The sequence below is a fragment of the Nicotiana tabacum genome, chromosome 14 (genome assembly GCF_000715075.1).
Source record: "Nicotiana tabacum cultivar K326 chromosome 14, ASM71507v2, whole genome shotgun sequence".
Classification (NCBI taxonomy): domain Eukaryota; kingdom Viridiplantae; phylum Streptophyta; class Magnoliopsida; order Solanales; family Solanaceae; genus Nicotiana; species Nicotiana tabacum.
In genome coordinates this window covers 88,549,815-88,565,974 of record NC_134093.1, presented here as the reverse complement: position 1 = coordinate 88,565,974, position 16,160 = coordinate 88,549,815, and the positions used below count along the sequence as shown (strand labels likewise).

The 16,160-nt window shown below is 36.1% G+C and overlaps 1 pseudogene; it reads right to left on the bottom strand.

Annotated features, from left to right (window-relative positions):
• Nucleotides 1-6,322: 6,322 nt before the first annotated feature.
• On the bottom strand, nucleotides 6,323-6,431 carry LOC142169225 (U6 spliceosomal RNA; annotated as a pseudogene).
• Between the last annotated feature and the right edge of the window lie 9,729 nt (nucleotides 6,432-16,160).

Here is a 16,160-nt window from a genome sequence, read left to right as displayed (position 1 = left end):
AGAGACTTGCGAGGTAGTTGTCGGTGTTCGCAGTCCTTGTTTCTCCTTTCTTATTCTCCTTTCTCTCTTGTATTGGCATTTGGCACAGACTATAGTAGACTTATTTTCAGATTGGTTATTAGACGCTCATGACTTAGTGACACCCCAATATCGGGCTAGTTTCCGCACTTATATTTTATTTGGATTTTACCCCCATTTTTATGAAAACTCCGGTGATTATAAATGTCTTAATTCATTTCTGTTAAATTTTGAAAGTGTTTTGGAAAGGTCGGCTTGCCTAGTATCGCGATAGGCGCCATCACGACGGGTTAGGTTTTGGGTCGTGACAGAAGTATTGGGTATTCTTCGTTGGCATTGGTAGTTCCTTATTGTTTTGCACGTTTCATTTTCTCTTTTGTGTTGGTATTTCATTAATATTGGTGTTGAGTTGTTTATGCTAATAACATGAAACTGGAGGATTGGGTTGTGCGCTGTAACAATATTGAAATGAATTGATATTGGAGAATCGGGTTGCACACCACAACAGAACATGAAATGATATGATATTGATATTGAAAATGAGTTGTACATTGTACAAGATATTGTATTGAAACTTGGAAGCGGGTTGCATGCTACAACGGATTTGATGTATTGTAGTTGTTTGTGGCTGTAGAGTTTATTCTCGGTATTGTGATATGAGATTTGAGGTTATGTTATTCTGGGGCCCTCTGGTATTTGACCTTTGGGTCCGTTTATATGAGTTTACTGCTTTATTTCTATTCCTATTTTTTGTTATTATTATTTCGTACAGGTTATTTGTGAGTGACTTGTCGTATCCTCGTCACTACTTTATCGAGGTTAGGCTCAGCACTTACAGAGTACATGGGGTCCATTGTACTCATGCTATACTTCTGCACTTCTTGTGTGGATACCGGTGTTAGTCCCAACGGCGCGTAGTGGAGACTGCTCGGACTCAACTGCTTTCGGAGATTTGAGGTAGAACTGCTGGCGTTCGCAGTCCCTCAAGTCCCCTTCTACTCTATCTTTATTGTTTTCCTTATTTCGAACAGTTGTAATTCGTTCAAATTTTATCTTTAGAATTCTTGTATGGTCATGTATTTGTGACTCCAGATTTTCTGGATATGTTTAGACTACACGACATTGTATTTATCACATCTATTTCAGACTATTACAGTTTCGTATTTTTAATGTTCTGTTTTAAATTGTTAGAACTAGTTAAATAATTAAGTAACGTTTGTTTGCCTAGCAAGTGGAATGTTAGGCGCCATCAAGCACCCGAGGTTGGGATTCCGGATCATGAAATTCTAAAACTACCGATATATTTCATAATTATATTTACTATGTAATAAGAAATTACGTTTTTTCTTCTCTTTTATTTGACAACATATATCAAGTATTAATTTAATTGTTGAAATTACCTATATGAAGTTTAATTATATTTTAATATTTTAATCTATTGCTTGAAATTATTATATTGTTTAATATTTTGTGGCTTTAACTATGTGATCTCTATCCATATATAGTATTATGACTTTTCTTCTTAGAATTCAAATAACTTACTTATCTCAAATTCAAATAAATCTTAATCTTCTATATTAGCTACAACTAATTTTATTTATTTATATATTTTCTCTTGTTCTTCCTTGTTTATTGGTATTGAATTATCCATTACTTATCTAATATTAAATTTTCATAAGACCTTTTATTAGCTTACGTTAGATTTAATATCCTTACTAACTACATTGGCAAACTGCTTCCTTTTAGGGTGTGTCAGTTATGAGGAAAAATAATTTTTATGAAATTGTTTTCATGATCAAGCAATGTTTTGGTATCTGCTAAGATGGAAATCATCTTTCATGAAAAATATTTAGTACGATCGAGCAATAGATTTATACTTATTAAAAATTTATTAAAAAAATTTCGTTGAAGTTTCATAAATTTGGTATTTTATCTAAAAAAAAATCTACTGCTTGAATACTATATATTAATCTCATAATTACAAGTAGATTGCCCCAACCTCCTGGTTGGTTCTCCATACATATTGTCTATTATTTCTTGAAACTTTTTCACGATAGTTCATCATTTGTTTTAGCATTTCAATACCTAAAATTTTGCTAAAAAATATTTATCCTAAAAGTTATTACAATAAAAAATATCCATACATGTTTCTTTACTTTTAGTTGCACTTTTTAACTCCATTCTTCTCAAGGTAAGTCAAACAGGATAACATATAAAATTTAATTGCTTCTTCAACAAAACTTCAACTATAATTAGTAAAATTTCATTATTCCATAAGCTTCTTTCATATTAGAGAAGTCCAACATTATGTTACGGCTATCCTTATTTTAATAATATATTTAATTTTTTTATTTTATAAATATATGTGTTTTTTAATTTTATTTAATATCTTATTCTGAAGCTCGAAATTTAAATCATTAAAATCACCAGATTAATATTTGAAGTATATTCTGCTGCTCGAAATTATATCAATTTTAAAAATCATCAGACTAATAATTTAAGTATATTTATTTTGTTAACTTAGCCAAAAGTATAAATAGCGATATCTTATATCAATTTACGTATTTTAATATTATACAATATATCTGATAAGAGTGAATTTAGTTTTTAATTATTTACTCATACTTGAGCATTTCATTCCCTTTTGTACAATAACTTCTTTCTGAAAAATCAAAATCATAGTAAATATTTGTTCCATAATATAGTAGATCTTTATTGTCGTAATATCTCATATTTTAAGATTTTATCCTAAAAAATGTCAAGTAAATTTTCATATTACAAACTACCTTTCTGTTTTAAGATTAGAGAAAAATAATATTATTTTATTTAAAGTTCAAGTAACTTATTTTTCTCTTTCAGCCTTGTAGTCTCTCTTGAGTTTGGAGATGTGGACATGAATTTATTGTTCTTTGAAGGAGCTTTAATTTCAGTAGAAGTTATTATATACACAACTGTCACGATCCAAAATTAAACTAGTCATGATGGCACCTAACCCAACTCGCTAGGTAAGCCCATTAATAGTCAACAGACTTCTAATAAAATAAAAGTGAACAACAAATGATATAACTGAAGCCATACAATATTCCAATGACTAGTAGTACAAGTCATAAGTTACTAAGACTGGATTTTTGCAAAAACTGATATGAACTAAATACAACTTCTTTTTGAAATGTACATAAAATAAATTCAACTCTAAAACTACCTAGGGACAAGTGGAAGCTAAATCCGGAAGGCAAATACATCTCCAGTGTCAACTCCCGTCATCCACCGCATCTCAGCTCCAAGATCTGCTCGCAAGGTGCAGAAGTGTAGTATGAGTATAACCGACACCATGTACCCAATAAGTATATTGAATAAACTCGGTGAAGTAGTGATGAGGCTTTTAAGTTAAAATATACTCACTGATATAACCTCTGCAGTAGAATTTGTAATAGAAACAATACTATAACATAACAGAGAAGAGTACAAGAGTAAATATGCGAAGCAGTAAATGATTACTAGAAGAAATTACGGTCAATAGTTCTCAATATCACAATCAATTCTTTCCTTAGAGAGATGACCATCAGACTACGGTGGTAAACGCAGAACTTTCATAGTGAGAGAAATATACTCAAGATATCAAATAAATGACACGACAACAACCTTCGTACTTTTATCTCATCCTCACCAAATATATGAATGTATTTCAAATAAAATGGCACGAAAATACCCTTCGTGCATTTGTCTCTTCATCACCACGCATATGTATAACAATACTAACCAGGTGAAAGAAATGTCAACAACGGTAACAACAAAGTGGGAAGTACACATGTAGTAATAACGAGCAAGGCAGTGCATATGGACAACAGTAATAGACTAGGTGAGAGACATTGAAGTAATGATAGCAATTAAGATAGGAGAATATAAATTGAACTAACTGGTATGGTAGAAAGCTTAAACGAAATTGCAACAAAAAAAATGGCATAGATGTGGATATAATAAACAAGAAGAAAAGTATGATCTTTATAAGGTAAACAAAATAGAAGGTGTGGATAACTAACATGGTAGAAGGCCTATACGAAAGTGCAACAAATGAGAAATGGCATAGATGTATATATTACAAACAAGAAGAAAAGCATGATATTTTACTCTCTTCCTCACATGATAATATATAGTAAATAGCACGGTATCACCCTTCGTGCTATACACTCTTCCTCACATGAAAATGTATATGCAATGGCACGGCATTACCCTTCATGCTTTACACTATTCCTCACTAAGCATATGTATTGTGACGACCCAAATTTCAATATAGGTCATGATGGCACCCAACGTCGCCGTTAGGTAAACCAGCGATGAACTACCAACTTAATTATTCATTTTATTATTTTTAAAATCATAAATCTTATTAGATAGAGAGAACAATGCATTTAAATTAATAGGCACATATAATTTAATTAAAATATAGAGTAAAAGTGTGACAATGTAAAGCAAACCATAAACAAATTCTAGAACACCCTAAAATCCGATGTCACAAGTGCATGAGCATCCACTAGGAAGTACAATAACAATACAATATCTGTTTGGAATACAAGATAGACAGGATAAAGTAAATAATTATGATGGAAACTTTGTGTGCTACAAATCGTAGCATGGAATGAAGCTCACCATAATCTTTCCTCAGCAGCTGCGCCTAGGCGCCCAAATAACCACCAAATGAACATGTCAGATCCTTCACATTTAGTGCAGAAGTGAAGCATGAGTACGTAAATCAACGCGTACCCAGTAAGTATCTAGCCTAACCCCGAAGAGATAGTGATGAGGGGTCGACATTGACACTTACTAATGGTCCAATAAATCAAATATAATAAAGTAGAAAAGTATGAAACATGATATGTAAACAATGAGTACAGATATAGGCAAACAACGTGTTACATATGGTATCAGAGCCACTCTTGTGCACTTGGTTATGTAACACCCCATACTTTAGACAGAGTCCCATATCAGTAAAACACAAGAGGGATGCTCGGTATATAAGTTAACAAGCCTTAGACCCTAGTGACACATTTTAAACCCGTGAGGGCCTAGGCCCAGAGCAGATAATATCACTAGTGGGCTGGGTTATTACATATGGTATCATAACCACTCTTGTGTCAGCCTTGCCGATGGTGGGTCTAGTATTTTAAAAGGCATTTTCGGGAAGAGCCTCGGGGCGAGGCGTACAAAAAATGCCCTAGGGCGATGGTGTGGGGCGAAATTCTCAAGTGGCGTACGCCCGGGTGTTCGAGGCGCGTATTTTTAGTGAGGAGTAATCCCTAGAGACTTTTCAAATTAAAATAAAATTTGTTGAATAAGTCCTTCATATAATACCCAAATTCTCAAAAGTCGGTTTGGTAATTACTCAAAAGGTTTAAAAAGAAACGCAAAAGTATTAAATTTAAAAGGTCAAAATCTTTTTTATTGATTAAAGTCCTAATTTATGGTCTTTCCCAATTCTTTATCTTGTCCGCTAGTCTGCTAATATCTCCCAAAAGCAACGGATATTTTTTTTCTTACAAATACAAAGAGAACCCCATTCTCTTTTATAGCAGCAAGTTCAAATTCCATGTTAATCATCCTTTTTATTCCTCCATGTAGAAAACTTTATTCTTTTAGACTCAAGTTACTTGTGCTTGTAAGTAGCATATAATAGATTATTTTGACTAGTTTACACACACACACACACACACACACACACACACACACACACACACACACATATATATATATATATATATATATATATATATATATATATATATATATATATATATATATATATATATATATACATATATATTTCACATATTTATAGTTTTCTTCAATTTTTATGCAATTTTACCTGTTTATAAATATTTACTATCATTATATTATTTTATAAAATATTAAAAATTAAATACCTATGGGGATTACGCCTCGTGTCTCGGGACTTTACGCCTCGCTGAGGCATATGTAAAATGTCTCGCCTTACACCCACGCCTCTTAAAATACTAGATGGGTTAGAGTTCAACTGAGTTTAGGCAAATCTCGGTTAGGCGGGGAAAACCTCAGTGCTGAGTCTAGGAAAATTCCATGCGGTGGGAAAAACCTCAGCGAGGACACTGAGTCCGTAAGAGGGGGCATATGTAACACCCCAGACTTTAGACAGAGTCCCACAATGGCAAAACACAAGAGGGATGTTGGGTATATAACGTAATAAGCCTTAGACCCTAGTGACGCATTTTAAACTTGTGAGGGGCTAGGCCCAGAACTGACAATATCACTAACGGGCTGGACTGTTACAGAAAAATGTTTGGACCATTTCTCGATTTTTGCGTGTCATCCTTGAACATGGGCCATGTTAATCTTCTCGTTATCATTCCAATTTTATCGGATGTCCCTTACGAGTTTAAAACGCATCGACAACAAGCTTTATTGATTCATGCTATGATTGGCTTATATTAGCACTTGGGCAGGATCCTCCCCTCCATAGTATGACATACGAGCAGCGAGCGCAGGTACCTACTGAGTGCGGGTGCTGAGTGTGAGTGCCGAGCAGAGTGCCGAGTGACTGAGAGGACATAGTGACTAAGAGGTCTAGGAGGACTGAGTGATTGAGCATGCTGAGTGAGGTTGACTTCTCTGAGAGCATGAGCACATGATTCTATCACTGTGGTGCATTACACTTGACATGTATACTTGGCATGTAGGCATTGAGATACATTTCCTCACGCTGTACAATATTGTGGCATTCATGACTTCATAGGCACATTGACATGTAGGCATAGAGATGTCTTTTTCCATGCCATCTGATAATGAAATATCTTATCTGTTGTTGAAAGTTTTTGGAAGAAATCACAGTTTTTCTGATATACTCACATTTTTAGTGATTTTGGTGAAAGATTTGGTTTTTATTGTTATACCTGAAAAGTATGACTATTTTTCTGTAAATGTGAACGATCTGAGCATCATATCTTTGAGTTATTACTTGTGTTGCTTTTATTATATCTTTATGAATTGCTCTTGGCTATTGGTGTTGGAATTTGACCATTGTCCAAGCTCGTCACTGCTTTCAACCTAAGGTTAGATTTGTTACTTATTGAGGACATAAGGTCAGTTTTACTCATACTACACTTCTACATCTTACGTGCAGATATTGGATGTTGATGTCGTTGTGTATGGTGGGAGATGACATTGAAGATGTACTTGCGTTATGGTCATAGCTGCCTTTTGTTCTCGGTAGCTTTAGAATCATTAATCTGTTCATGTATATTTCAAACAGATGATGTATTTATTTCATACCATCTTGTAAACTCTAAATCTTAGAAGCTCATGATTTGTACTGCGGGTCCTAGGAATTTTTGTATAAAAGTTCAGTTGTATTATCATTATTTCTCTTGAAAAATCTCATTTGAATTGGATGGTTTCTAATTGGCTTACCTAGCAGTTGGGGTTAGGTGTCATCATGAACGCACAACGCGGGATAAATCCGAAAGAGAATTACAATTCTTATGGCTAATCAAGTAGCTCATCAAATATCTAAAATAGCGAGTCCAATACTTTACGCAAGTCTAGTCTCATGCGAAAATGTAAATTAAAGCATTTAAATAGGCAAGAATAACTCAAATATTACAATTAAAGCATGACGTGGGTCCAAGTCTATTCGGACATAATCAGGAACTCTAGCATATGCACGGACACTCGTTACCTCATACGTGCGTAACTCCCACAGCGCATAATGTAATAAGTATAACACCTACAGGGTAAATCTCCCTCACAAGATTAGACATGAGACTTACCTCGTTCCGAAGTTCCATAACCGGTTCCAACGCCTCTCTAGCATCCCAACCAATGCCCATCGATCCAAAACTAATCAAACAATCAACAAAACTAATAAAAAAATACTCTAAGACTCATAATTAATCAATTTATAATAATTTCCAACTCCGCTCGAAAAGTCAACAAAGTCAACCCTCGAGCTCATGTGCTCGGATTCTGAAACTTTTTGAAGATAAACATTACTCATAACACCACCAACAACAACAATAACCCAGTATAATCCCACTAGTGTGGTTTGCGGAGGGTAATGTGTACGCAGACCTTACCCCTACCCTGGGGTAGAGAGACTGTTTTCGATAGACCCTCGGCTCCCTCCCTCCAAGAGCTCCCTACCTTGCTCTTGGGGTGACTCGAACTCACAACCTCTTGATTGGTAGTGGAGGGTGCTCACCACTAGAGCAACCCACTCTTGTCCAAAATACCATGAACACCAATATATAATTTATTCCTAATCTCATATCCAATTTCGTGGTCAAAATCCAAAAATATAAAATTCTAGGTTTCTTCCAAAATCCCACAATTTCTATAAATTTTCATGTTAATAACCATATACAACTCATGTATATAGCTCACAACAAGTGGGAATAACTTACCCCATGATACATGATGAAAATCTTCTCTTAAGGAGCTCCACAAATCGCCCAACCAAGTGAAAATAAAAGAAAATGAGCCAAATCCCATATGAAATCAAATCTGCCCGAGCCCACTCTTCTTCGCGATCGCGGAAAAAGCCTCGCAATCATGAAGGCCCACTCCACCCAGCTGCCCAGCTGACCCTGCCCTTCGTGTTCACGTTCGCGAAGGCCTTCTGCCTCACAGTCATCCCCCTCCCGGCCTTCTTCGCGCCGCGATCAAGCCTACACGTTCGCGAAGTAGGGCCAGGTCCTTCTCCGTGTTCGTGTGAGCCTCCTCGCATTTGCGAAGAGAAAAATAGGGGCCTTTTATCAGCCTTCTTCACGATCGCGGGATTACCTTCACGATCGCGAAGCACACCAGCAGCATCGAAACACCTAAACTTGGTCTAAAACCACCCCTAAGGCCCCGGAACCCTGTCCAAACACACCAAATAGTCCCAAAACATGACGTGAAAAAGCTCGAGGACTCAGATCACACCAAACAACATCCAAACAATGAATAGACGATCAAGATCCTTCTTTTAACTTTCAAACCATCAAACTTCGTCAAACACATCCGAATCATACTTAAACATTCCGGAATGACGCCAAAATTTGCGTAGAAATCACAAATCATGATATGAACCTATTCCAAGGCTCGGAATCCCAAATGGGCATTAATAAGACCAAAGTCCTCTTCAAACCAAACTTAGAAAATTCTAAAAACCATTAAAATGCCAACTTTTCACAATAAGCGCTAAAATGCTCCCGGACCACCCAATACTCGACCCGAACATACACCGAACTCTGAAACCATCGTACATACCTATTGGAACCTTTAAATCTTGATTCCATAGTCATTTACTCAAAAGTCAAACATTGGTAAACTCTTCTAACTTAAGCTTCCGAATTCAAAAGTTTCCATCCGAATCAACTTCGAACTTCCCGAAATTCAATCCCTACCACACATACAAGTCATAAAACATGAAGTGAAGCTTCTAAAAGCCTCAAACTGTCATATGATGCGCTAGAGCTCAAAACGACCAATCAGGTCCTTACATGTATATCAATAACAAATAAGGTAGGAAGCACGAATAACAACAAGAATAGTGATTATGCAAATACTCCAAATGAACATCAATCATAACTTTCAAGCCAATAACAATTCAATAAACCTCAAGAACCTTATTGTTCAAGTATCTCAACGAATCTCAAAATCTATCTTCAATTCATGTATGGAATCCAAATAACTCAAGAAGAATGGTCGTAGCGATGTATTTGTGATTGGGTATAGTGATGACCGAATTTAGCACATCAATAGTTTCACAAAAAGTTCGTCAAATTTTAATCAAGTTATAATAAGCTAAATTATGGTTTCTAGTATTTAACTTCATATTCATATTAATCTAGAAGTCAAGTAAACATGAAGTAAGAAGGTCACATATTCCAACAAGGCACAAATAATCGTATAATCTACCCCCAAGCATGATTAACCATGGCATAATTCTCCTAACAAAGTTAGGCAAGACACTTACCTCAAACAAGCCAAATCGATACACTAGAAGTACCATCCTGCATAAATCGACCTTCGAACGACTCGAAATTAGCCAAAAGCAACTCAAAAATATCAAATAATGTGATAGAAAGCAAACCCAAATGATAAAGGTCGAATCTTTAATCAAATACTCAAATTCAACAAAAAGGTCAACCAGGGCCCATATCGCGAAACTCGACAAAACTCATAAATTCTGACAACTCATTTGGATACGAGTCCAACCATACTAATTTCATCCAATTTCGACCTCAAATCGACCTTCAAATAATCAATTTATGTTTTATAAATTTTTATACTGAAATTCTCAATCGCTAAATTCAAGTTTGGAATCATGAAATATAAATAAATCTGAGTCAAAAATACTTACCCAATGCAAATTATGAAAATCCCCTCCAAGGTAGCCTTTTGAATCACCAATTAGGTCTTAAAATGAGGGAGATATGAGGTATTGAAGTTTTAAAGGAAGTCTAAACATTTAAGGGACAAAACTGATATTTTCGTAATTATTTTACACCAGAAAATCAGCAACTAAAGAATCTTCGTTTTAGCACCCCAAATCTCATTCGGAACCTCCCAAACAACAATCATATATGCATTTCCATCATAAACTTGTAACACCCAGGAAAAGTTTGAAGTAATTAAGCGCTATTAAGAAAGTTGATATGCGCTAATTGTATTATTTTGTTGTAGACAATGACTATTAATATGATGGATATTAATTGGATATAATAACAAGTGTACGAGGTGTATTTGACGTGATATAGGGCCTAAGGAGAGCCCTTGGGACAAGTCAAGTTGAAAATTTCATGATAGACTAAAGTTTCAAATGAGTACGCACAAAACCTAACTTTGGACGAGCATATATATTGTCACGACCCGAAATTTTTCACCGACGGGACCGTGATGGCGCCTAACATTTGGAGTTATGTAATGATTTACCTATCAAATGAAAGATCTTGGGGTCTAGTTTCTAACGCTTTAAACCGTTCATCATTTGTACATTCCTACAAGAAATTATGACCAAATTACCAAAGGCTGGAAATATGAAATTCTGCGACCAATTCTGCGATCGCAAAACCATTATGCGATCGCAGAAGTAGTTATGCGACCACAAAATGGTCGCAGACCTGTCCAGTGAAGCCCATTTCTAGGCATCGATTTTGCGGTGCATTTTACGACCCGCATACCCATTCTTCGGTCCATTATGCGACCGCAGACCTGATTTCGGAGGGTTAAATTTTCTATTTTCATAACCCGACCCCATTTTGATAAATAGGCTTTGGGCTTTATTTTGGGGCAATTATCTGATGATTTTAGAGAGAAGTGAGAGTGTTCTAGAGAGAGGAAGTAGATGAAGTTTCTTGTTCACCAAATTCTTGTCCAAGCCTTGAAATCCAATAAGAAATCCCTTAAGTTCTTCATCAAAGAGGTAAGGTTCCATACCCTACTTTTCAATTTCGGGATTTGGATTAAAAGTAGGTCATAAGAAGTATAATTCTTGGGTTTAAGAGTATTATGTATATATGTATGTATTTATTATGGAAATATGAGTATGAATCAAGTATTGGAACTCATGGTAAAGTGATTAGAAGCCATAAATTCTCAATATAAATGAATACCCATTGTAGAAATTGAAAAGTGATTATTTGATGGAATTTTGTTAGTTGGATGAGAATGGTTGGTCACACATGTGATGTTAGGATTATAAGTTGTTAAAGAATGATGGTGGAATGAATTGTTAGTAAATGATGGTAGTTGGAAGAACTAATTCTATGGTTAAGAAATGTATAAATATATGCCCACTAGGTGTTTGGTAAATTGTCTAAATGGCCTAAACTATGGAATTGATTACTAATGTTGGTTCCATTGGATGTTGATATTATAGATTGATGTTGCTTAGTATAGTAGATTGTTGTAGAATCATAAAGGGGTGAATTTTAGTTTCGGATCGTTTGCATTGAATTGAGGAGACAAGAAGGCATTCAGAGGTGGATACGCGCCGAACGGAATTTCCTGAGTATTGATTAGCTTGCTCGATGTTGGGTTCGTCTTGTTGAGGTAAGTAACACTTCTAAACTTGGATCTGAGGGTATGAACCCCGAAATATACGTGTTATGTGATTTGGTTGGAGGTGACGCACATGTTAAGTGACGGGCGTATGGGCGTGCACCGTTGAAATTATGACGTAATTGATTCCGTGGAATTTTATAGTAATCTAATCTTGGCATTTTCCTTATATTGTCATATGTTAAAGGAATTTGAGCTGAGAATCATGTTAAAATCATGATGAGGCTATATGCCAGTATTGTTGAGACCCACTGATGTCATATTGTTGTTGAATTTGTTTAAATTGAAATTTGAAACTCAGTCATGTTCATTCATTTATATCATATCTCAGTCTCTGTTGTTATTTTTTGATACATCATATCATCATTTTTGGGGTGATTTTCATGACATTTTCTAGCCTGAGAGATTGGAGAGATTGATGACTGAGTGAGGCTGAGGTCATGATGGTGAGGATGTTTATGGGATCGGGCTGTACGCTGCAGAATATTTTATTGATTTATGCATTGATTGGCTTGTTATGGCGCTTGGGCTGAAGAAACCCCTCTAGAGTCTGTACACACCCCCAGTGAGAAAATGTACCTATTGAGTGTGAGTGTTGAGTGATTTGGGAGGATTGAGTGACTGTGAGGCATGATAGACTGTGAGGATTGAGTGATTGGGATGACTGAGTGACTGAGAGGATTGAGTGTCTGGGAGGACTGAGTGAATTGATACTCTGAGAGTATGCATATGGTTTTATCACTATGTTGTATAGCATTGGTCTGCACATTGACATGTAGGCATAGAGATGTACTTTCCTCATGCCATTTGAAAATGAAATTTCCTATTGTGGAAGAAAGATTTTTTGGAAAAATCATAGTTTTCAGACTTACTCATATTTTGGTGATTTCAATGAAAAGAATTGAGTTTTACTATTATACTTGAAAAGAAAATGTTTATTTTTCCGGAACTGTGAACGAGTTGAGCATTTTATTATTGAGTTATTCTTTGTGTTGCCTCAATTTTATTGTTATGAGAGGTTACTTGATATGGGTGTGGACTCTGACCTTGGTACATGCTCGTCACTACTTTCAACCTAAGGTTAGGTTTGTTATTTGTTGAGTACACGGGGTCGGTTGTACTCATACTACACGTCCGCACCTTGCGTGCAGATTTTGGATGCTGATGTTGCTATGCATGGCGGGAGCTAGCATTGAAGATGTACCTGCGATCCAGTCACAACTGCCTCTTGTTCTTGGTAGCTTTAGAATTATTAATTTGTTCATGTGTATTTCAAATAGATGATGTATTTTATTTCATACCGGCTTTGTAAATTCAAATCTTAGAAGCTCATGATTTGTACTACCAGTCCTTGAGGAGTGTATTAGAGCCAGTTAAATATTAATTGAATCGAATTATTGTTATTTGGCTTACCTAGCGGGTGAGGTCAGTTGCCATCATGACTAGTCGGAGTTGGGTCATGACAATGTGGTATCATAGCCCTAGGTTCATATGTTCTACGATTCATATGCAAGTGTCTAGTAGAGTCTTGCGGATCAGTATGATGACGTTCATACTTATCTTTGAGAGGTTGTAGGGCATTTAGGATAATTTCACATCTTTCTTTCCTTATCGTGTGAAATTGATTCGGCTTGAGACATAACTCTTTGAATTCCTTCCACGCATTCGTGTGCGCATGTGAGCGCTCGGTATCAGCTGTGCATCGCCGGCTTCTGATTCCATGAACGAGGTTCGAAATATGTATTTTGTGTTTTGGTGATGGGCCAGTTTGGAGGACTTGAGCCAAGATTAGACTGCAGCTTAGGCTCGGTAGTTTCAATTGTGTGAACTTGTACAATTCAGATTCTTTGAAAGTGATGAAAACAAATATTTGCCTCGATTTGCTTGAGATGTAAAAAGGACTATTGGGTATTTGACTTCTGTCTCGATTTGACGTAGAGTCTCGAGTTATGAATGTGTTGAAGGATCTTTCACGTGGTGTAATTGTGGAACAAATTAAATTTTTGTGTCTTATTGATGAGTTCAAACTCATGAAGGTTAAGTGATTAGCTAGGAGTTGTAGCAGTAAAAAGGGTATAGAAAGATGTCAGTTTGAGGCTAAACATGCGGGTTATCACCTGCGGAATAAACTACAGAGGTGTGTTCTTTATAATGTTGTGTGGAGAATCTTCTTTTCTACTAGTAGGGAATATGTATTGGGATTTGAATTTGAATTGGTCAAGAAAGCTGACCTGACCGTCACGAGAATGAAGGCAGGCTTAGTAGACGATTTGAGGTATCATATAGGTTTTGATGCATGAGCTTGGCAAGAATTTAGTTAAATCTCACTACGGTGTTAGGGCAGTAATTGAATATGGGTATTGTGAATTATTGAATGTTTTAATCTATGACTTTGAGCCAAGTGGGGGAGCCTACTATTGACAATCTGATTTCATAGTTATAGGTTAAATTAAGTTTTGGTCTGAGACATAATTGTGGAGCAGTTATGACTGCAGAGGTTGAGATCGAGGATGACTCGAGTAAGGAAATTTCCTGAATACGGGATATAATTCACTTACGAAAATATGAAAAATCATTGAATGATTAAGTTGTAAATTGCGAAAAATGTAGTGCGCATGGAATATGAATTTGACTAGTGGTGTTAAGGCAGGGTTATTTCTTTGAGTGTTGTTGTGCTAATGAAGCATGTGTCTTTTGGCCCGTTTGGGCGGTGCGATTAAATTTTGAGCTGAGTGGGTGACTCTTGAGAAGGTTCTAATGGGTCCGAGATTTATATATAGCAATTGAAAATTTTTCCGGACTTATATATGGATAAAATTTGAGATTTGCGTTTGATAGTGTCGGGACTCGCGGTAATTCATTATGACTATGGTCTCTACATTCCAATATAAAAATGGTAAAAGAACAATTTTAAGTTCATATAAGGTCTCTTTAGAGTGGGTGTCTCGGTGGTGGTACTTATAGGGTGCTTAAGAAGGAATACAACGGCTTATGGGCCTTAGGGCGGTGTGGTTCTAAGTTAGGATGTCTTATAATGAGGCCTTACGAGTGTTTCGTGGTAATACTCTAGGATTTTGCGACAAGCGTGGCTTGGTTGATTTAGAAAGATTCAATGCAGATAGCTTGGTTATGTGTGAATGGATTTCAAAGTGTTCTTGATGGTTTGAACCTGATATTTTCTACCTATGTGAGGAACATGTTGTGTATTGTGATTTCCTCCTGGAAGGGATCAAATGGAAGGTTTATAACTAACCGGGTATGTAATTTGCTGGTGACTCAGAGTTAATAATGAGATTCTTGTGCCTTTCACATGATGGCATGATAGATGTGGCGTGTTATGCGGGATTAAGACTTACATTTGCAAGGTGGCAGTTCAGTCTTGAATGGAAGGTCACGAATTTTGGACAACATGGTCAGTTTTAGACACTTAGATGAATGTTATACTCCTCAGTAAATCCTGAGAATAGTGCGCATTTCAGAAGGCACATTGTGTTTTGACTTACGGATGTTCACTGTTATTGTGATACTCACTTGGTTGATAGACTGCTGATATTCAAATTATTGTTATGTGGAAAGAAATAATTATGGAAGTATTCCTAATGGATGATCGGGCATGAAGGGTGTGTTAGTCATTCAAGTATTGGAGTTGGGATCGGCTATATTGGTTCATGTGTTATGTGGATTTGGGGATTGGGAGCTCTCAGAAGCAAATTGTTTGGGGCCGCGGACTATAAAGGTGTGGCCAAGTTAACTAGATAATAATACGGGTTATGGTTAAGTTATTGAGGACTTTTTAGAGGGCTATTTATCCATGCTCAGATTACGTTTGGACTATAACAAGTCTGGAATCGACTGTTGAGTTTTAAGCTGTGATGTTTCTCATATCTAATTTAATTGTCTTTCCTTCCTCTACATGCTATAATATTATTGAGCAGTGTATTTGAGGAATTGAGCACATGCACCTACGGTTATTCTTTGCACGAAATTTTAGGAGTTGGTTAGAAATGTTGGGGTTGAATGTTAATAAAGTGGTTAGGCTTAATGAGATGAGGCCATTGGACCTAGAATGA